The sequence below is a fragment of the Diadema antillarum genome, unplaced genomic scaffold (genome assembly GCF_040938485.1).
Source record: "Diadema antillarum isolate AM-2024a unplaced genomic scaffold, OU_Dant_1.0 seq00000225_RagTag, whole genome shotgun sequence".
Classification (NCBI taxonomy): domain Eukaryota; kingdom Metazoa; phylum Echinodermata; class Echinoidea; order Diadematoida; family Diadematidae; genus Diadema; species Diadema antillarum.
This window is the reverse complement of record NW_027271277.1, coordinates 226,270-249,391: the sequence shown is the minus strand read 5'-3', so window position 1 is coordinate 249,391 and position 23,122 is coordinate 226,270. Positions and strand designations below refer to the sequence as shown.

The following is a 23,122-nucleotide window of genomic DNA, read 5'->3' as shown; positions in this document are numbered from 1 at the left end:
GTCTCTCACTATGTGTCTGCCTATGTTTTCACTCGACGAAAATTATTACTCTATTAACATCGCTTTGATATATCCAATCACGATGGCCATTACATTTATCTTTGTCATCAACGTGACACTCCCTTTATTTGTTAGTAAAAACATAATGTTATTTTTATCATAATCATTACTGTTATTATCATCATTGTTATCATCTATATCATTACAACCACTGTTACCAGGACTACTTTTAGTGAGTATAGAAGGGTTTTGATCATTGGTATCACTTTCATTTATGGAAAAGTAGTTGTTTTCAACATTATCAGTATTCGTGTTCGTTTGTTCGTTCGTTTGTTTTAAGGAGGTAATTGGGATTGCTGTTTTGTCATAACTGTTTTCCGATGGCCATTACTACTCACTAGAATAAGTTGTGGAATTACATGGGGCATCATCCAGCTCTCTAAGCTGTCTTAACACTCATATAAGTTAGGGATATAAGAGGTAAAGAGTTATAGAGGTATATGCCTATAAGGCTGCATGACCGTATGTTCCTTGTCTATGATAATTATGCTTGTGTTTGTTTGTTTGTGTTTGTGTGTGCGTGTGTGTCTGTGTGTCTGTCTTTGTATGGGTACGTGAATTGATGGATAAATCATGGAGGGGGGAGTAAGTATAAAGATGAGATTAGGCAATAAGCTGGGGTCCCATGTAGAGCTGAGAAGACGGTTGCTAAGAGAAGGTTCGGGGATGACAATGCTAAGTCCATCTCTTAGAGATATATAGACTTCTAAGGTCCAACTGACCATGCTGAGTATTTGAATACTTTTATTTCTAATTTGTTATCCTTTTTTTATCATTTCATCTCACTTTGATTATTGTTGTAAAGATTAAGGTGAAACATTATTTTTGACATGAAAGGTATAGCTGAGCCAATGCATATTTCATTATCTGATGGGGTTTTTTTATGACATATAGAAACTTATATACCAAAAAAAAAAATCCATACACTAATCTACCAATTCACACTTTGACGTTCATATACTCTGTGACGCATACAACCTATTAGATAAACTCTGTTTGCATGACTGAAGAAAAAAAAATCAACATTTGATAGTTCATGTGCGTTTGCGCATAATGCTGGTATATTATGGCGAGTGTATATATGTGTTATAATAATTACCATGGCGAGTGTGGGCGTGTTAAATTGTGTGCGTGTATGTATGTGTGTTCTACGGTGTATCCTCCGTGTTCTACAGCACCCTTTGTCTTTTTGTCATTTCCGTACGTCACATCGGGCATGCATTGAGACGAGTCAGCCTCTGTGATGACTAAGTATTCTGAAGACAGAAGGGGAGCTTGCGTCTTCTAATTTTAGCATCAAGGCAAGTTTCTCGTTAAAGACCGCCAGCCAACAACGTCAACCTACATGCTTGTTTGTTTTAATCATTAATTACTATTGTTCAGGATTCCATATTTCACACGTAAATAATAAAAATATCAAGAATTGAAAGTGCAACCTGTCGAATATCACAAATAAGAGAATGACTACAATTTCGCATGTCATGTGAAATATGTGGAACTTACATAAAAGCATTGCTTGTTCGGCGTAGATTCCCAGAAAATGATATAAAATGGATGCTTACATTGATGATTACAGCCGTAAAGAATAACAAATTAACAAGCTGGAAAATGCATTCGCAAAAAAGTATAACAAAATGAATGTCCATTTCATTTAAGAACTATTATGTCAAGGCTGTCTAGTATTGCTACGAACAGCACACTTTAAAACAAGAACATTGACGCTGCCTATAACATGAATCCTAGTAACTCAAATGAAGAAATACTAAATAGGCTGTACGACATGTATTATATAGTCAACATGCCCTTTAAGCATGGGATGTATACTGTAGCATGAACATATTTTATACATTAATACTGGCCACAGAGTTGCAATATAAGAAATGGAGGAGATTTATGGCAGTTTCGACAAGTGTGCCATTGTTGATCATCTCGTCTTAACTTTCCACGAAGTGTTTGGTTGATATATCATAAATAAGAGCAACAATACATGTTATAATGAAATAAAACCAGAGTGGTGCAGTGCTGTTAACCAATTAACATGATTAACATCGTATAAAGCCTCCGGCTTATTCAGTGCTAATCTTGAGAGCACATTAATGACACATTTATGTCAATATAGTTTCGATTGGTGTACGTATCTGGATAAGAGGTACTTTTCCAAATGAAGTTCTTACAAGTTCTAATAATAGTGTCTTTTTTTTTAAGCAAAGCAAAGTTGAAGAGTCGCGTATATGGTAAGGTTTTCATCTCCGAAAATACATGAGTGCCAATGGATGTTCATTCATTCATTCATTCATTCATTCATTCATTCATTCATTCATTCATTCATTTATTCATTCATTCATTCACTTGTTTGTTTGATTTTCATATCCAGCAGAAACATTTAAATACTTTACATTTAATTTCTTGTCAATTTCCTGTTGCTTTAGTATTAAGTATGTCTCTTTAACAATGTTTAAGAAACCACGAGACAGTAACGTGTAGAAGGCATACAGTTTCAGGACATAGCCTAAAGACGTGACTCAGTGTAACTTTTGTTCACTCTGGACTGTCATTATCTCTTCATACACATTATGCTGAAAAAGTCCCGCCAAATTTACAAGGAAACTCCTATGTGGATGAGAAGCGATTAGGTCTGTGATTTGCAACAAATGAAAGAACTAAGGAGATTACAGAGATGAGCTGACGACAGGTTGAATGGTAGGGTAGGGGGAAATCCAGCCGAAAACATTTTGTTAATGACATCTTATCACCACGTATTACGGCTATTCTAGCCACAGTGCAATCCTTAAACTTGTGACACAAAAGTCGATGATAAAAGCGTGCTATTGTATTGGTCACTGTAATAGTTTTTGACCTGTGATTTTTCACTTCCTTGAGAAAGGATAATCCTTTTAGATTTTGAATAAAAAAGAAGTTAACTGGACAGCCACGCGCTAAATTTGTTATAAGTGAATGTGCATTTCCTGGTGGAAACATTTGACTGCTCTCTTTCACAAAGCATCTTTTAGATGGTACATGCACTTTTTATTGAAGATCTCAAAGCGGAACAGCTTTCACAGACAACTACAAAGAAATGCAATAAGTCTGATGAGCAGTTTGGCGCTTATAGACATCCAGCAAAGCAAGCACATCAAGGAAACACACTACACGCACAAACATAAACAAAGTCTCGTAAATTACCAGGCCTAATGAATATACGTTGACAGACATTAAAAAAAAATAATTGAATGATTCATCGTCAGCGTTTCCAAGATTTAAAAAGAAAATACATCGACATTCTTTGAAAATACTGTAGTAAGCACTCAGTACCAGCAGGGATGTGAGACGAAACACCTCCCTGGTACCAGGAAACAGGTAAAATATTGGTAAAGATTTATTATAAACCCCAGTTCAGGGTAGAATGTATAGCATGCAGGATGTCATTGTAGTCTTTATCTCCAAAAGATTATGGAAATATTTCCTTTTAAAAGCCAGAATACATTCATCAATCTATTTCATCCTCTCCGTCTATAGTCATTTTTGAAATTTAACAGGAAAAATGCCGCGAAATGCCGAGACTTTGAAAGTAATGAAAAAAATGAGGAACATATTGCAGTATGTCATGTCATGTTTCACTCAGCAGGTTTAGGGAAATGAGAGAAGTAAACCGGATTTTCTGTTGAGTTCAAATTGCAGACGACTCCTACTATTACTATCGATCTTTCATCGCCGATCATAGCGCGTGAATCTGACAGTGCACATCAGGAAAACGTGGTACAATGTATGTTCCGATGTGTCAAACCCGATGCATCTTCATTCATGATCATTCTTTTTTTTTTTAATCCATCTTATGAAGTGAGGCGTAAAGAATTGGTGGGTGGAAAAGGCCACCTCACTGGGGATGTTTTTTGGGCTGGTTTAGTGGGAGACAATTTTTGAAAATAACAGAAACATTAAGTCGGTCATGATCTCTTATTACCACGGCGTCTATCGGCACTAGTTCGAACCAGCGGCACCGCTCGAAGCGACTATGGAAAGGGGAAACTCTCAATTTCCGAAGAAATTTGTCTTCAAAAAAAAAAGAAAGATAGATAGATAAACGAAGACAGAAAGAGAGAGGGAGAGAGAGAGAGAGAGAGAGAGAGAGAGAGAAAGAAAGAAAGAAACGGAGGATGAAGTTTAGGGAAAAATCTAATTAGAAACGGTCGGGGAAACCAAACATAATGCGGCGGAACTTCCGAATTTTTCTTGTTTCATGTGATGCCGCGTTCACTTATAATTAGTTTGGGTTTGAGGCTGGGACAGTCAGCAGACAACGCGATGTTATCCAGTGAGCTTATCTTGCTGCCAAACAGGTCTTCTGTCATACCAGCCTATGACTAGCTCGGGGATGGGCTTCCGGGGATTCAAAGGAATTCTCAGAGGTGAAGACTGGCTCTGATTGGTCTATTTAAATCTCAGTCTTTTTCTGATCTATATGTGTGAGTCTGTTGAAACATTTTTCCTTCGCAAAAAAAAAAAAAAACATTTATCACACCTCACTTACTATTGTATACGGAGCTGTGCATGCAATAAAAATATAGAGAACCACTTCCCTTTTCACTTATAAGATACGATAACAATTTCTGTAGGGCGGTGGTAAATCTAAAATATTTTAATCAGTTCCTTCCATTATCTACACCACATCGACCATGGATATAATTATTCACACCTCTCCCTTTTATCCAGATGTCTAAAGTGAATGCTAGATAGATTGAGCATGAAAGCACTTCAAAGCGACAATGTAGGTAAAATGCGTCCCAGGAAGTGGAATGTAATGATATAGGTACGGCTTTGAGTTCAGTGGTCGGAGCATTGAGATGAAACGAAGGCATCCCAAGCTGGTCGGGGTAGTGATCCGACAAAAACTACTCTGATAACCAGAAATGATGGAAAGACTCTTAAAAGAAATATCTGTAAATCGTCATTATCCTACGAGTCTGTATCATATTTCTTGATGTATGTAATAAACTCTTCAAGAAGAATTAAAAAAAAAACCAGTATGCTCCTCAGGTATGCCTGCAGTATTCATTCTTGGTAATGTTGTAGACCGTGCAAAGCCTTTATAGCAAAACCTTGAATTTTGTTCTATTTGCTTCGTGAACAGGAAATTACAAACAATGAAAGAGATAAAAGGCGAAAATTAAATCTTCAAAGTAGTCGCACTGCTCTTTTCTTCTTCTTTTTTTTCTGCTCTGCGAATATTGATAAGCTCAATCAATGACAGAGAGAGACAGAGAGAGAGAGAGAGAGAGAAAGGGCGAACTTGTATACCTAATGTAATGCACTGTGGTGATTTCAGAAAATTTCATTATTTTGAGCCGTTGAGAAAGAAGTCCACAGAGTGAATGGATAACTGCATGTCTAGACAACGTGTCTTCACAAACCTCATGCAATGAAGATTTGACTGACCCTTATGATTGCTACTTTGGGAGCTTTTTCCGAATTGAAATAACGTTGGTTTATCCTATGGAAATCTATTTTCGACATTATCACACGAGCTTTGGCTTATAGAGTTTGAGACAAGTTGAGATAACTTGAAAATAAAAGATATTCTTCGATGACGTAACGAAACTTTAGATCGACAGCGAGTCATCTTTCCGGAAAGCTATCTGCTGATTCTAGCAAGATCTCAGACTGGCATGTTTTCTATAAAGTATGATTTCATCATGCATCAAAACTCGATTCATACCAGATGACAGTGAATGACAGAGGCTGTCGAATCGATGAGAGGCTGTCGAATCGATGTAATCAGCTCGTAAGTCATGAGAGTATAGGGCAAACACGTAGATCTTAGCACCTCTGGAGTGCCGGATACTGACCCACCGGCTTAATCCAGAATCCAGATAACAAGAGCAAGCTTGTAGGAAAGTAGCTTTGAAACAATCGTGTTGTTGAACACATTACGATGATCATTATTCTAGGAAAAGTCTATCTTGCATGAACGCAACAAGTAGAGAAGAAATGAAAAAAAAAAGAACTTAGACATATGAAAAAGAGTATAATATGACTGATTCAAGGCTGATTATATTGGTGCACTAGCCTGCATTATTGTGATTACGTTAATGAGCTACTGCATGTACATTTGGGTAGGTTTTTTTAGCGAAAGAAAAATCATTACTTTTAGAGCTTTTTAACTACAAAGCATCACTTTCATGATGCCTCTGTAATCACACAGCTGATTTTATTTCCTCCAAAAACAAAACAATTTAATTGATAAAAAATATGATTGCTTCTCTTGTTCATCTGACGAAATTGTCACGTGGCGTCATATTTCGAGGTAATAGTATCTGATCTTCTGATTAAAAACTATTTTCAGTCTGAAAATCATTGTTTAAATTATCCGACTTTTTTTTTCTACACAAGGAAATTCTTTTCTTAATAAACTCTAAACCCTTGTGATACAATAATTTTAGCATAAAGTTGAAAACATCTCTGTGAAGAAAAATTAAGCATGCAAGAAATAAGGAAGTTCCGCTAATAGAAATCCAGCCATTAGTAAATGACAGACATTGTGATACGCTGTGGGAAATTCTCCGCAAACATTGCACATGTATAATTTCCAAGTTTACTTTTTCCTTTATGTAGTTGAGATAATCAATGTCTCATTTGACATTTGACACATTGTGTCATTAGGCCACTTAAACAGGTGAATCAGAAGACACTGGATAAGATTTAATAGAGTTTATGATTATTTAATATAAGAGTGAATAAACTGAAGAGAAAGTGATCATTTGGTTCTGCTGAACACCTGACAATGCCCGGGGAGTCCCCTTTGAAAAAGCTGTAACTTCCTTTATACCTTGCCCGGCTTCGTAACTTCTTATATAGTCTACACATTAGTTTAAGTTTGAATAAAAGTTTTGGTTTCCCTTGCACATTGAGACAAATCATCTCGAAAGAAACACACTCATGCAGGCCAACTCTATAACATACAAACACACACACACACACACACACATGCAAGCACACTCATACACCGCACACACAAAGAAAAAACACGCACATACACATACCCAGACACATCCACACGCACTCACACACACACGCTCGGTTTTCAAACCATAAACCCGTACAAAATAACTTATTCAGAAACAAATATAGGACCCATAACATGCAATATGAGCATAGAGTAGTTCAACCATGAGCGACCAAACAACAAACAAACAAACAAACAAACAAAGGAACAAAACACAAACATTTTTCAAAGGCGGCTCATAATTAGGAGCACAGTGACATAAGAGTGAATATGTAAAAATTAATATGATGTAGTAAAGGAGACAAGGCTGCTATTTTTCAAGGACATCAGACTTATCTGATCCTCAGGAGTATGACGCAAAGTTGAAATATTGACAGGAAATGGCTATCAAATTATGAGATGGACAGAAAACAGCCAACAGGTGTCAATTTGGTACGCCTCTTTTTTAGAAGCCCGTGGGATGAAGTTAATAATATCACGGTAATTGGACTAATCTGGGCTAATAACAGAAACACATGGGTCTTGTCATGTCGAGGGGTAGTGATCCGGTGGCAACTATCCCTGGATGTTGCAGAGATAGAACCACACTTCGCCTCTGACATCAATGGAGTATTAAAACAAAGGTATTCAGATGAAAGGTTTACAGCTATCTAATGCAATGAAACTTTTGAATAATGATTACATGATTAATTGTGACTAAAACCTCATGTAAACGCTAATGTCCTATATACAGCATGGAGCTGATTTGATGATGGATGGACTCGAGATCACAATCAATACAATACAATACAATACAATACAAGACAATACGATGCAATACAATACAAAACATTTATTAGGCGCTTAATACGGATGTTTCTAAGCGCACAATCATGGGAATCTGTACAGGATGAAACAATTATCTATTATTTATTACACCCACCCCTGCTGAAACTAACATCGCTAAAGAGAGCAAGACAAGGAAAATAACCCAGCAGTCTTTGATTGGAGACTAGTCGGATAAGTGCATAACCACTATGATACAAGCATTCATAAGTTTAACCATCATTAATGTTTTAGGACAAAATGGTGAACTCAGTTATGTTTATGTTTGTCAAGTTTCAGGTTATGCCCACTGAATTGGACGTAACATTATATGTCTGGTGAAACATCACACGTAGATTAACGTCACCGGCGGGCCATGAACCGAGAATACTGAGTTTGAAAAGCTCCTGAAATAGATTCCTTTGACCGAATAAGAGTGAACCTTTCTTTCGAGTACCGCGTCTTAAAAATGTTCAAGGCTTCTATACAGTCACTTGATCTTGTTGTGAGCTACTGTTCAAGATATTTGAATTATATATGCATAAACAGTTAATAACTTCATGTACACGATAACTGAAAAATCTAACGTGGCTTTATATTCCTTTTTTGAAACCAGCTTTGTCGCATCAACTCTGTTATATATTTTCTGTTACGTATATCATGGGAGACGAAAAATATATATATGTATAGACAATTCCCGACAAATCATTGTGTTTGTGTAGATAGACATTATGCCCATATGTACACACGCTTTTATGTATGTCATATACATGTATATCTGTTCTGTGTAACCTTCTGTCAAGATGACCGACGTAAGGAAGAGTACAGCTACACAAAAGTTATGGAATTCTAATGTTCATATCTTCATAGTCATCTAGATGAGATGATAATCTTATCACCTCACAAGTCTTTGAAAGAAATCGCCACTTAAAGGACAAGTTCACCTTCATAGACATGTGGGTTGAGTGAATGCAGTAATATTAGTATATAGAACACATCAATGAGAATTTGAGTAAAATCGGACAATCCGTTCAAAAGTTATGAATTTTTAAAGTTTCTGCTCAGTCACGGCTGGATGATAAGACTACTATAGTTTGTGATGTCACATGAGTACAACGATATAAACAAAGAATAAAGAAAATTCAACATATTTCCATTTTTCTCACATAACAAAAGAACACCTGACTTCTCTCTTTCAGAAGGCAGGGGGAATAATATTACCCTTAACATACGTCAGTAGCAAGTCGAAGAAATGTGCATTTTATTCAAAAAATAAAGTTTTGTGAAATTCTCTTTTTATTTTCCTTGTATAGTTGTACGCATGTGACATCATACACTTTAGTAGTCTTCTCTTCCAGCAGTGACTGCGCAGATACTTAAAATATTCATAACTTTTGAACGGATTGTCCAATTTTCCTCAAACTTTCACTGATGTGTTCTACTAATACTACTGCATTCTCTCAATCCTTATGTATATGAAGGTGGACTTGTCCTTTAAGTTCTCTTAAATTGAATGAAATAAAAATGAACAGAATCATCCACATCAAATCATTCTAGAGTTGAAATGAGTAAGCAATGGCGACTTTCCAGGGAGAAGGGGTTGTACTCGTCTCGTTAATTATAGTTGACCAAACAGTCATTATCTGAACAAACAAGTGGTTGGGTTATGAGATGATATCATGTTCGCTGCAATTGACTTGTGTGCAATTATGATGAATATCACTGCTTCGTTAAAATAGTAAAGCTGGATAATTTATGACTGCATTTTTCATTCGATTTTTGTGAAAATTTCACTCCTGCGTATTTTGTTTTTGCTGTAAGACTCAACTTGAACAAGGTATATGTAGTTACACTTTAATTTGTCTCTCTCTCGAACAGAATACAGGTATACGTAAAGATGGAACGCCTTCAACCCAACGCGGTGACGACAACTTTGGAGCAAAAAAAAAATCTACTGAATAACAAATTTGTATTCATATGAAATGTTCGGCACAGAACTAACATATTCCATATTACAAAATAGTTAATCAACCAAAAAAACAACAGCAAAAACAATGAAAAACAAACAAACAGCAAGCTAAAACAAACAAACAAAACAAAACAACATTGATGAAGAAAAGGGAGATTGTTTGTCCTTGCTCGGACGTGTTGACATTCTTACATTATTCCTGGTTAGATTAACGAAGGCAACTCGTCTGCCAAGAAGTGGGTGAAACAAACAGACGGAGACTTCATATCACCTTGTCCACCCAGCATCACTGATCATGATACCAGTACAATTATCTCCATAAAATTCATATTACTTTTGCAGTTGTTATTTCATAAACTCATCAATTAGGCGCACACGTTTTTAACGTTTTCCATGTCATTTCTCAAATCTATACTATTAGATCTTACAAACAAACAAACATGATCTTCACTTTGTACAAGTATTATGCCCTCCTTTTTATGGGTATCCATGGTAGTTTCTATTGATAAAATGCTTGTGGTATTTTTCTTTTAACGAAAACAACAACACGACGGATATCGTAGCCATGGCGATGTATTTGCATATCGTATTCTATATGCGGGCAGGAAGATGCGTAGACTATCAACGATATACCATGAGTCCCTTCTCTGATTTCGTTTAAGTGTGGCATTGAACGGGCAACAAGCACTCAAAGAAGGGAAAGTGCATCTAGAGTTCATTTTCATCATGAACGTGTGTTATCGAATGAAACAACAACTTGAAGGTTTGAATGTTTCTGATCAGAAATAAACCAGCGAGTTTCGATTCTCCTCAATACATCGTTCATTTGATTCAACAAGTATCTCAACGATATCTACTTTTGATCCTGTAATATCATTTTCATTATCGTGAAGTTAAAATGTCAGGTAATGATTCAATGGTTAAAGGACAAGTTCACCTTCATAAACATAAGGATTGAGAGAATATAGCAATATTAGTAGAACACATCATTGAAAGTTTGAGGAAAATCAGACAATCCGTTCAAAAGTTATGAATTTTTGAAGTTTTTGTGCCGTACCCGCTGGATGAGAAGACTACTGCAGTGTATGAATAACTTAGATGTCACATGCGTACAACAATATAAGGAAAATATAAAGAGAATTTCACAAAATTCCATCTTTTGAAAAAAGTACACATTCCCCTGCCTCGTTACCGACAAATGTTATGGATAATATTATTCCTCCTGCCTTTAGAAAGAGGCAAGTCAAGTGCTCTTTTATTATGCGAAAAAAGTGAAAATATGTTGAAGTTTCTTTTACATTTTCTTTATGCTGTTGTACGCATATGACTCACAAGCTGTAGTAGTCTCCTCATCCAGCGGTTCCAAAACAAAAATTAAAAAAAATCATAACTTTTGCATCGATTGTCCAATTTTCCTCAAACTTTCACTGATGTGTTCTACTAATATTGTTGCATTTTCTCAATCCTTATGTTTATGAAGGTGAACTTGTCCTTTAACCTGCAAAGAATAAGTCCTACGGGCACTGGTCAAAAGAGTGCTTCGAAAGATGTTGAGGGAAAAAAAGATCCGGACACTGTAGTGTCGCTTCCAATGCAAGAAACATAGATATTAATACATAATATACGTCGATAAGAAAGGCTCCCCTTTCCTTTTATTAAAGGGATTTAGCAGTTTGAAAAACAATAATGTTAGAGAGAGCGAGAGGGGAAGAAGGTCGGAGAAATTAAAGGCCCTGAGAAAAAATGAATGTGGTCATATTCGTGTGACTGTATACTTAATCTTTGATTCACAACCATCTGCCTTCATCAGATTATAAGAATCTGAGGCTTAGGAGGGATCTCTTTTAAGATCTCTTTTAAGATCTCTTTTAAGATCTCTTTTAACATCTCTTTTAAGACGCCGAAGAAAAGAGAGGAGAGAAAGAAAAAAGAAACATTAGAAGATAAATCGATTAAACGCCTCCTTCAGAAATACCTCACTGTTGGGAACGCACCGGTATAAAGAGAGACGTTTTTCAATCTTTTCAACAACTATAAGAAGTAAGGAAAACCAATTACCTACATGCCTCAGATACTTTCTAGCATCGCGTTTTTGATATTTTTGTTGGTAACAATATTAATTTTGCTAAGAAAGGAGGTATATATATATATATATATATATATATATATATATATGTGTGTGTGTGTGTGTGTGTATGTCATATAATCTCAAGTGTGCAATAATGTGATCGTTTGTATATATACCCGGTGCTATGTAGCCTGCCTGATACGTCTGGAAGGAATTTTGACGAAAACGCATCGTCTGTGCGTCGTTCCGTACTTTAATACACAAGCAAAGTATCCACTTTTTTTCGAAACTACACTTGGCTGGCTGTTAAAAGTGTCCTTCCTTGAAGTGTTAACTCACGTTTACATGCCGCACTTTCGCTGATAGAATTCCAGACTAGTCAACGTGGGCATAATTATAATCACTAGTACAAGTATAGCCAGGATTTGAGTCTCGCTCGTTCTGCGCGATGATCATAATTCTAACTTGAGCGTCACGTTCCATTGTCTGGTTAAAAAAAAATGGCAAGGATTAGGAAATGGCAGAAGTGACAATTTAGGCAGAGTCGGACCAAGTTAAGGAGATCCGAGTTGCTTTGAATCATCGTGATACTGTTATCAGAGTGTGTTATGTACACATCCAGAAACATTCATATACACTGATATACTACTCTCTAAAAAAAATCGAGTGAAAATATTCACTCTTAAAAGAGTGAATACAAAAAAGAGTGAATTTAGAGTGAAATTGGAGTGAATTTTGAGTGAAAATGTTTATTTTCACTCATTTTGGAGTGACCTCAGGGATCACTCGAAGATTTTGGAGTGATCCCTGACGTCACTCTAAAACGAGTGAAAATGAACATTTTCACTCACAATTCACTCCAATTTCACTCTAATTTCACTCTTTTTTGTATTCACTCTTTTAAGAGTGAATATTTTCACTCGAATTTTTTGAGAGAGTAGGTCACGGTATTACGCTCTCTCATTTCCTTTATAGCGGTATAATTTCCTTAGTACCACATGATCCCAGGTTTTCTTACGATATCATTCAATCATTCATGAGTAGCTTAGTTATGAAGTTCTTTTCACTTGTTTAAGAAATATATTATCTTATCTGAGCACTACAATAGAGATCTATACGCAGACGACACCGTGTACTGTCATGTGATCAACGCAACCACTTTGAAATCTTTCTACCAGGTATCATGTTTGATGACTATCTTTCATTCAAAGTCTCGAAGCTCTCTGAACAGGTGTACCTTTCTCAAACTACTTCTAATACAAAACGTCGAGTGTATCGAATGTAATTCAAACAAATGTTATGTTAGGTACAGCCCCATGAAAAAAGGAAATGAAAGAATGTATGTATCTTTTCCTTTCACTATACGGATAGCGTGGATGACCAACGCCCCATATCGCGTGAGCATTTTGTTTTTTTGTCAACCTGTAATTTCCGCATCCTCTTCCACGCAGTTGCACTTTTGAACCTTCGCGAAATGAGTACAAAAAACACAAATCATACACAGAAACCACAACAGAGGATCCAAGCAAGAGGGAAAGAGAAAGAACATTAGTCATGTTGGCCGAGCTTTGTTAAAAGCCGCTGTGTGACGAAAGGCAAAGTTGTAGTCGTTTTTTTTTTTTGTCCATCCCGGAAAAAAAAAAAACACACGCACACACCCACTCATCCATTCTTACATGCATACATACATACATACATACACACACATAATAATTTAGGCCTAAATACGTATACATACATGTACGTTTGTATAGATATATTTGTACGAATGTATACGATGATCTGAATGCTCACCTCACATGATACTCTTGAAACTCTAAACCTGATCTTAGCTGTACTGCATGACTATGATAAGAAATAGATTTATGGTCTGCCTATGAAGTATTTTGTGAATAAAATATTGATTTGAGAGTTTCTCGAAGTGTTCTTTCCTTTACTCCATATCACCCAAGGTAGGCCCTATCACACAAGGCTTATATCACACAAGGTATCACACAAGGTTTATATCACACAAGGCTTATATCACACAAGGTATCACACAAGGTTTATATCACACAAGGCTTATATCACACAAGGTATCACACAAGGTTTATATCACACAAGGTATCACACGTTTAAATATCACACAAGGTATCACACGTTTAAATATCACACAAGGTACCAGATGTTACAAAAAACATTTCCCACTTTTGATTCTTAATTGTTCAAAAACCATATATCAGATAAAACTGTCCTTGATAAGAGTAATAGCTGAATGGTGTACAATGTAGTTGGAGGTGATTTGAATAATTATGAAAGCCTATATTAGTTTCATGAAATCAATTATCTATTTCAATGTGCGGTTCCAGATTTTGAGCAAATTTTAACCCTCTGTACAAAAATTGAACTTTACACAGGAACCAATGATGTGTATGTGAGTGTATGCTTACAATGACCCTGAACAATAGACATGGCTATTACCGCCTGTTTAGAGCTCTGCTACAAGGCACATGAATGCTTTATTAATTATTCATGTGGATTTCTCTGAGCACTGCTAGTATGAATTCACGACACAGGGTGAAATGCATGCTCTGCACATGAAAAAAGTGAGCACATGTTTCCATGTGCTTGCATACAACGCATTTCAGAATGAATAAAGACTAGCTGTGACAGTGGAATTCCTCATAAATATGTAATAGAGCATTCCAATCCTGGCCATTTTCCAGGACCATTGTCTGGCTATCAACAAAACGCTCCTATACACACCAATAACCCCCTGTGCAAAGTTGAAGTTTTGTACAGAGGGTTGAAGATAGAGCATAATCTGAAACCGAACTGAAAAATCAATGTTGAATTTAAAGAAACTGAATCATGCTTTGATTTTCAAATTACCTCCAACAAAATTGTACACTATACAGCTATTGCTCATATCAATGTTAGTATTATCTGATAGTTTTTGAATTATAAAGGATCAAAAGTGGGAAATGTTTTTGCAACACCTAGCATCACACAAAGCTTAAATCACAAAAGGCTAATTATCACACAAGGTATCACACAAGGTATCACACAAGGTATCACACAGGGTATCACACAAGGCTTATCATATCGACTTGATGACATTCAACTACAAAGGAACTCGTTTTAATCATATTTCACAGCTTCTACCAACAAACGCTAACCTATAGGGTGTCTGGCATCCCCACTCGTGACAGTGACGTATGTAGCTTGTATGATTATCGTATCTCCTTTCCCTTTTAAGTAGCTCGAAGCACTTGCCGTGAACTTTCATATGTTTTTCCTTTATTGTAATATTTCTAATGAGGCTCATAACACTGTAAAGTAATTGATCAGTCCAGTGGACGATATAATAGTGAATAATGATATTCTTATTCCAGCATCAATTTCAGGATATCATAAACAATCATCCCTCATTAAATCATCAATAATATTGATTTCATCATCTTGCATCGAGTTGATGCATCGTTGATTTTAGCCTTTCTGTAAGCCGATTCTTTGGCTTTGTCATCTTTGGAAGGATAAATTTTCGCTCTTGTTTGCTGCTCGACTAAACAAGGCAAAATCGTCTTCTTCTTCCATTGCCAATTTGTTTCTTGTTAGGAAGGATCGTATTTCTTGCTGCATGTTCATGTCACTTCCTCTTCCGCTTTGACGGTAACTCAAAGACAGACATGTCTATGTTACCGATGCCGCTGATGCCATTAGGCCGACTCCCAGCGGGAAGTTACCTAGATGGGTAGCGAAGTCTTGGTCACACTCAAGTGGAAACTACATACACCACTCCAGCCACGTAGAGCCACATGCGTTTCCGCGTTGTGTATAAAATGTTTACGTATTTACTGATTTTTAAATCTAAACATTTCACTGGTTAATCTCGTAGTATGAGTTATCTACATTTTTTCACTTTAATGAGGAGTAATATCCAGGGCAAATGAGGTCTATGATGCTTGATACCTTCTCAGGACAATTAGTGGAGAAATACTTTCTAGAGAAAAACAACAGTATCGTCATCCGTCCGTCTACATGCACAACATCATCAGACCAAAGTGTACATTAGTTTGAGCCTGTGTCATGGTGATTCGAAATACGTGAAAATTGAAATGAAAAATATTGGTTTCTTTACATAAGTTCTCAACGTAATCAGGCATGGTATATAAAAACAATGAAAGCGATAATTACGTGAGACAAATGGTGTATATAAATCATATTATACACATACACTCATAAATAAATAAATAGATAAAATAAATACATGATAAAACATGATACAATATAATACAAAATAATCTCTCTCTCTCTCTCTCTCTCTCTCTCTCTCTATATATATATATATATATATATATATATTTGTGTGTGTGTGTGTGTGTGTGTGTTTGTGTGTTTGTGTGTGTGTGTGTGTGGAAAGAGAGAGAGAGAGACTTTTGCAGATACACGACTAGGAGAGAAAAAAAAAGGAGGGGTGGAATAAAATAGCAAAGGGAAGATGATGGTTACAGGAAGTCTAAAGACAGACAAAATCCTTTTTGAAATGCTTTACCGAAGACTAACCTAATCCCCTTTACACAGCTGTTTGTTTTCTGTAATCTCAATTCAATGCCGAGTTCATTGTCTACAGATGTGGTGGATTTATCCTAAATATCTCAGAGTTCCATTCTTTCGAGAGATATTCTTTGATGCTTACCAATGTAATATTTCATTATTACGCTTTCAGAAAGAACTTGAATGTTACACCGAAGTCCATTTTTCCGCGTCTGAAACTGGTGATTGTGTCATAGAAAACCAAGAGAGCCATACACCGTATATTCATACGACCAGTCTCATTGTTATGTCTTTCACTTCTCTTGGCTCCATTCACTTTTTTCCATAGGTATTTATTACATTTAGCTGCGTGATTGTTCAGTGGCATAATTATGCCATTAAAGATAAGAAAAGGCAAATAATGAGAGTCTAAGTCTGGATTCAGGATTTCTTTATTACTCCGCACTTTACGATTATCTCCCATTCTGATCTTCATATTGAAATATGAAGGATAGGAAATTCAAACCCATACATCCTACACTTAAATGGACTTATTAACTTCAAATCCATACTCAGCCCAATACGTGACACGACGCACAAGAGTTTGAGAAATCTTCGGAAGACAAGGAAAAAGCTGCATGAGAGATATTGTCGGTACCAAAAGCAAGAAGCCCAGTGATAGACAGCGTAACAACGAACATTTTCATCTTTCGCACTTTGCATATTGTTCACTACACTTTGAATACTGAACAGTATTCATTATGCATTGTGTCATTACTATAAGATTTCGCTATTTTTGCATACCATGCTTATTTCACATTGCCTGCATGGTTGACATTATTCTCAATTACAAAAGAAAGTGAAATGTGTATACAAATATGTTATGTCTTCTGTCGAAAATGAAAGCATGTGTGAGTGAATTGAATTTAGATGAAACAACCTGAAGCTGTGGAAGTGTAGCTAGGGATTATATAAGTGAAAACATGAACCTACACGTAGGAGGCTCATGGTCGAAAGTAGACAAACCATATAAGGGATAAAGAATACAAAGTACAAAGTATGTACGTCGAGGAAAAAATCGTTTGAGGCAACGATACCAAATTATATATTTGAAGAATCACAGTGAATCTATGATGACTTTTGTCAAAGAGATGTATGTTGCATACAAATCATGTTATCAATTCCAGTTACAAATATGACACGTAAATCATGGAATAATGTATTTTTAATCAATTCATAAGGAATACAGAAATACCGTTTTCAAATAGTATGCTTATCGTTTAATTTATGCCAACCAAGAAGTTTTTGAAACGTCTTTTCTTTTAAATAGATAACAAGTACACATTTCTAGGGTTTGTTACAAAGATGAAGAAGCATAATTTCTTCATAAGAAGACATTAATAATGTCTCCTTGAAGAGCTGGGTCAAGTGCGTTGTGGATGTCCTCGAAAATCAATGTACAGTAAATTTCATAACCTTCAATAAAAATGTTTCAAATTTTGTAAAAATTTTACTGAATACTTCATTGTGATTGCACACAAATGTTGGTTGAACTTCCCCTTTAAATTTGAGGAAGATGCTCCTTGTGTAACCAGCAAAACCAGTGCATTAGATTACCCCCAACCTCCTTAAAAAATCATATCACATAGTATTCTTAGGATATCATATTTCATATCAGCTTTGTGAATTACGGCCCTCAACACCCGTCCTTTCTCTTCGGTAACATATAAGTTACAACGACTGATGCAGACTGGAGTACAAACACGTGTGAAAGTGTACTCGAGTTTACGACTCCACGTGACTCGATCCTCTGTGATACAAAATCACTTTGGCGCTCAGAGCATCATGCTGCATGTTAGCATGGAATTCGATTCATGATATGGAATACGTTTCAAGTACATTCTTGAAGGTGTATTAACCCTTGTAAACGGTTTATTCCATTGGCTTCACGCCAGCTTGAAAGATGGTATCCAGTACTAACTTACTAGAGGAGATGTTGGCACAAGTTTTGATAATGAATAAACATCTTCAACAGCCAATAATACCATCGTAGTTTAAAAAGACTCTCAGTTACATCTTGTCCTTTCTCCTTACAAAGTATAGTGGCTATACGTTATCTCAACCTAGCTCCTTGCTAAGAAGCTAACCTGGGCCTTGCAATATTGATTGCTTTTTCACTTGATTTGCACGAAAATACCTGCAATTAAAACTTTACCGCGGTACGTTTGGCTGCACGTGACGACGAAAATGCTATAAAGTAGACCGGCAGAGAGACATTCAGAAATCATTCCAACAAACAAAGGAAAACTGTCGCCTTTGTCTACGACCCTCATTCAATATAAATGAAATAAAGTATTGTAGCATTTTATGGTTTATGATTTTTACATATTTGAGCAGATGGTTAGAGAATTAGTAGAGGAAGGCAGCGCTGGATGACATGCTTAGTACGACGTTTTGACAACTATGTATCATGCTTTTGTAGTCAACTTGTGAACGATTACAAATTTAGACTAGGATTATAGTTCGTGAATCAATTCTCCGTTTTTAACTTGACCGTTTTTATTCATCTAAACTATTGGAAACCAGCATGACAGTAATACTCACAGTACCTAAATATTTGTCCACGAAAGCAAGCTCCTTGAAATTCTCTTTATTCAATATTATCAACATCCTCAGACTACATGATTTGTGTACTTATCTCAATCTCCTTTCAAAAGGAAAATGTATTTGAGAATTTAATAATAGAAAAGAGGCCTCCCTTTGAAGCTTTTTCCTAACAACAAGTTGGACTAAAAATGCACGACTATTTTTCTACTTTTTGCATTATATATATATATATATATATATATATATATATATATACATATATATGTATATTCACATTGAGCAGGAATGACTTGGAGATATTCGTACAATAGCTACTAGCAAAAAAGGCTTACAAGATAATAATGTGGCACTGATATGGTGCTGGTATCTCGCCGTAACCAAAACGATCATAAAATTCATGAAAAGTGGAGAAATTAAATCTTATTTAGTTGAGTCAAATGAAAACATCTTCAGCCAAATTTGCAAAGCTTTTCGTGAATGTGTCATCGTTTTGATTCGGGTGATCATTTCCGATATGTCCCTGTGCAGCCCGGTGCAATAGTAGAACCCCTCCCCCCGCACGTGCTGGGCGCATGTGAGCATTTGTAATACTAGTAAAGTGGAAGGGTTGGAGTTTGTATGAATATAAGAGAGGGGAGGCGGTTGGTTGCAATTACATGATTTCGCAGCCATGTTTTCTGTACACTTCTACACCATCTGTAAGTTAGGAAACATAATTACAACATGAACATCGCTACGGCGTAGAACTTTTTAAAGCCCTTTTATGATATTATGTCTTTATCGTGTATCACCAGATGAATATATCAGTATATTGCATAAACATATATCTATGTATCTTTTTTCCCTCCCCCTCTCTCTCCCTCTATATCTTGATATACTTTACAGGTTGTGTATGCAATCATTGACATCATTATCCTACTATACATGAACGGGAGATCATGCTTTCTCCGTTATGGGACCAAAAATTGCGGAATCAGTTACCTATTCACTTAATCGTCATCTACAGAAACATTCAAATCCAAACTTAAAACGTATCTCTTCCTCTCACATTGAGGACTATAATTTCAGTCTCTAATGTTCGGAATAATGATATTCTTTTATCTGGTATGTATTTGTTTTTGTTATTTGCCATTTTCTTATCTGTTGTCATGCCTGAACATGTATATAATATATCCATCTTTTCATTTTTTGATTATGACGTCTGTCACCATGTAGAACCCGAAGTGCTGACTGAGAAATATTAGTCGTACCGCCCGCTGACATCAAACCCATAGTAATCAGCACGGGATGGATCCTCGTGATTGTATCCTTGTATTGTTAACCCCTTAAGCTGCGCGCAAATTTCTCAATTCCGCCTACATCATCTTTGGAGATGGTATCAGCGCGGAGGGATAAGGGAAGAGGGGCGCGACTCGGTTCAACGTTTTGCCGCACCATGTATTCTCCTTGGTTTTTTTTTAATATTAGATATCTATAATCGTAAAGCAGCATCGTTAAATCAAAAAGAGTCAGCGATCGTCCTTCCTTCATATTATATCGTCTTTTTGTGAGTATCTTTTTATTTTGAGTGTTTGAGATGACAAAGACGCGATTAGTAGAAGAATTAAATGGAGAGACAGACTGACGAAAAGACATAAATATAGAGAGTCACGCAAGGGCAGAGAAAAGGACAATATTCCATTTCTGAGAACTTAAAGTATCATAAAAACAGAATTCTGGTGGCAGTTAGTGGACTCCAAGCCACATGTCATTTCTCCGAAGTCTTTTTTTTCAAAAATGTTAATTAATAATTTATTGTCCGTTAGGGGCCGGTTTGTTTGTTTGTTTGCTTGTTTGTTTGTTTGTTTGTAAAGTTTATGTATTGCTTCTTTATTGATAATCCCTCTAAAAGTTGAATGTCTAACGACGGGTTTGTATTTCGCTAACCGAGTATTCTACTATCTTTCGCTCTCATTGTTAATTGTTGTAATTAATATACAAACTTTAACTTATATCAAAAGTTTGTTTCTTCATGGTACTTCAAACAAACAAAATACATGTATCTGTTAAAGTTATCACTCGAGAAAGGGAGATAGAAAAAAAATATGCTTCGCACGTCAAGTTTGCTTTAATGGGTCCTTACAAGCCTTGTGTAAGAATCCAAAGATCTAAGCAACTCGTTTATCACAGCATTTTCGTTTCATATCATTCTAGTTCCTGTCTAAATCATGCTTAGGTTTTGTTCATTACTTCCATTTCATTCTATCAATGTAAGTGATGAGATTCCTTGGAACATCCGGGGGGGGGGGGGGGTTTGACCTATTAGTACGTATTGTTTTATTTACCACCAGTGACAATGAACGTCATGCATAACGATTGCTGTAACAATTGTGCTAAATACCCACAATCACTTTCGTATTAGAAAGTAAAAGGAAAAGTATAATGGACACGTGCAACTGTCATGGTAATAAATCTTTGTGTAAAAGCTTGATGTGCGTTCGCGGCCTTCTCATATCGACATTGGGTATGACGAACTAGCCTCCATCGCGCTTTCTCCTTCACACGCGCACTCTCATTACCCTTATTTTTTTCGTATGGCCTACATAAAACATTTTGAAAGTTAGGCCTAGAGAAACTACCCCCCCCCAAAAAAAAAAAAAAGAAAAAGAAAAAGAAAAAGAAAAGCAAAGCAAAGAAAATGCGCTGTGTACAAGATTTACCTCGGGATGAAAACTGTGTGCACTTATGAAGCCTCAATCATAAAATAAACCCACCTTAATAGGACACAGAATGTGATGTTTGTGTGACTGACTGGAAGTATAAACAACTCTACCAGATACCCGCAAAACAAACTCACGATATACAGCAGCTGGTCTCTCCGATGAGAATTACATGACCCAACATTGAACAGTAGGCTAATTACGCCATATCAATTACAAAAGACATTCTCGCTCATGGCTGAACAGAGGAGACATCACCCTTTTTTTTTCTTTTCAAGTATGTTCTTGCCATGTGATGATGTAGACTCGTTTCAATTTCTTATGGACAAGACAGTATTCTCTCCCCCCCCCTCTCTCTCTCTCTTGCTTGTATACACTGTCTAAGAGGCTGATAGGCCTACATCGTAAGGGTAACAAACAAACGCTAATAAAGATGATATCTGGAAAAAAATGTATTGATTGTTTGTTTTGCGGGGAAGAAACTTGTCCGTGTTAATTTACACAATTTTCACATTTGTTTATCTTTAGTACAAACAGCTCTCTAAATCACTGCAGTCCTTGTGGAGTGTAATAAAAAAAAGTCAAAAGAGATAGGGATACTCACGTGCATCTATCTGCTGTGATAGATCCATCTGATCTGCAGATGAGCCCAATGATTGGTAGTATTAAGCTCCAAAGAAAGCGAGTCCCGAGTTGCAAGCAGGTCATTTCGACGATTATCCTATATGGTATAGTATTGCAACTTTCTGGAGTCGTCTGCTAGGGTATGTCCACATATACCAAACACTGATGTACCTTCCTAGATGTGGACACAGTTGTTCATTCCAACCTGAGGCACTATTTCATGGCGATGATTCGAGTCCCACATGTTGAGGAGAATTGAGCGGTGAGAGTCAGGACGTGGGGAGAAGGCAAAAGAGGCGGAGAGAGTCGGTGGCAGACACACCGCAGAACTTTCCACTAATCGCGTTACTCCTCAGCCGCAGTGAACACGAACACTGAACCAGACAATCGCTTGCGCACGGCAAACGTCCGATTTACGGCTACCCCGTGTTACGCGCGCTCCTCCGCTAGAAAGTGAAAGTACTGCGTAGTCAACGTTAGTGCTTCCTCTTTAATATCAACATGTAAAACACAATACCGGTTTTCCGAGCAGACTGCCGCAACGTGCACGATTGTTTTTGCAATAAACTGAGTATATCCGTCTCCTGATCATCTTTTCACCTGGAATAATGTACGGGTACGTCGATGAGAAAAACGGCTGCCCTGTACATGTACTTGACATGGCCAGTCAAAGCCACTTTTGTTTAGCAACGGCTTTGCAATTACCTCAGACTTCCGGGAAACTAACTTTGTAAAGAGCGAAGCGAGGATGTGTGAGGCGAATCCGCATAACGACT

General features: G+C 36.6%; 1 pseudogene; it reads right to left on the bottom strand.

Annotated features, from left to right (window-relative positions):
- The window catches only part of LOC139729194 (uncharacterized), a 74,218-nt pseudogene extending 51,673 nt beyond the window's left edge, over positions 1–22,545 (bottom strand).
- Positions 22,546–23,122: the final 577 nt, after the last annotated feature.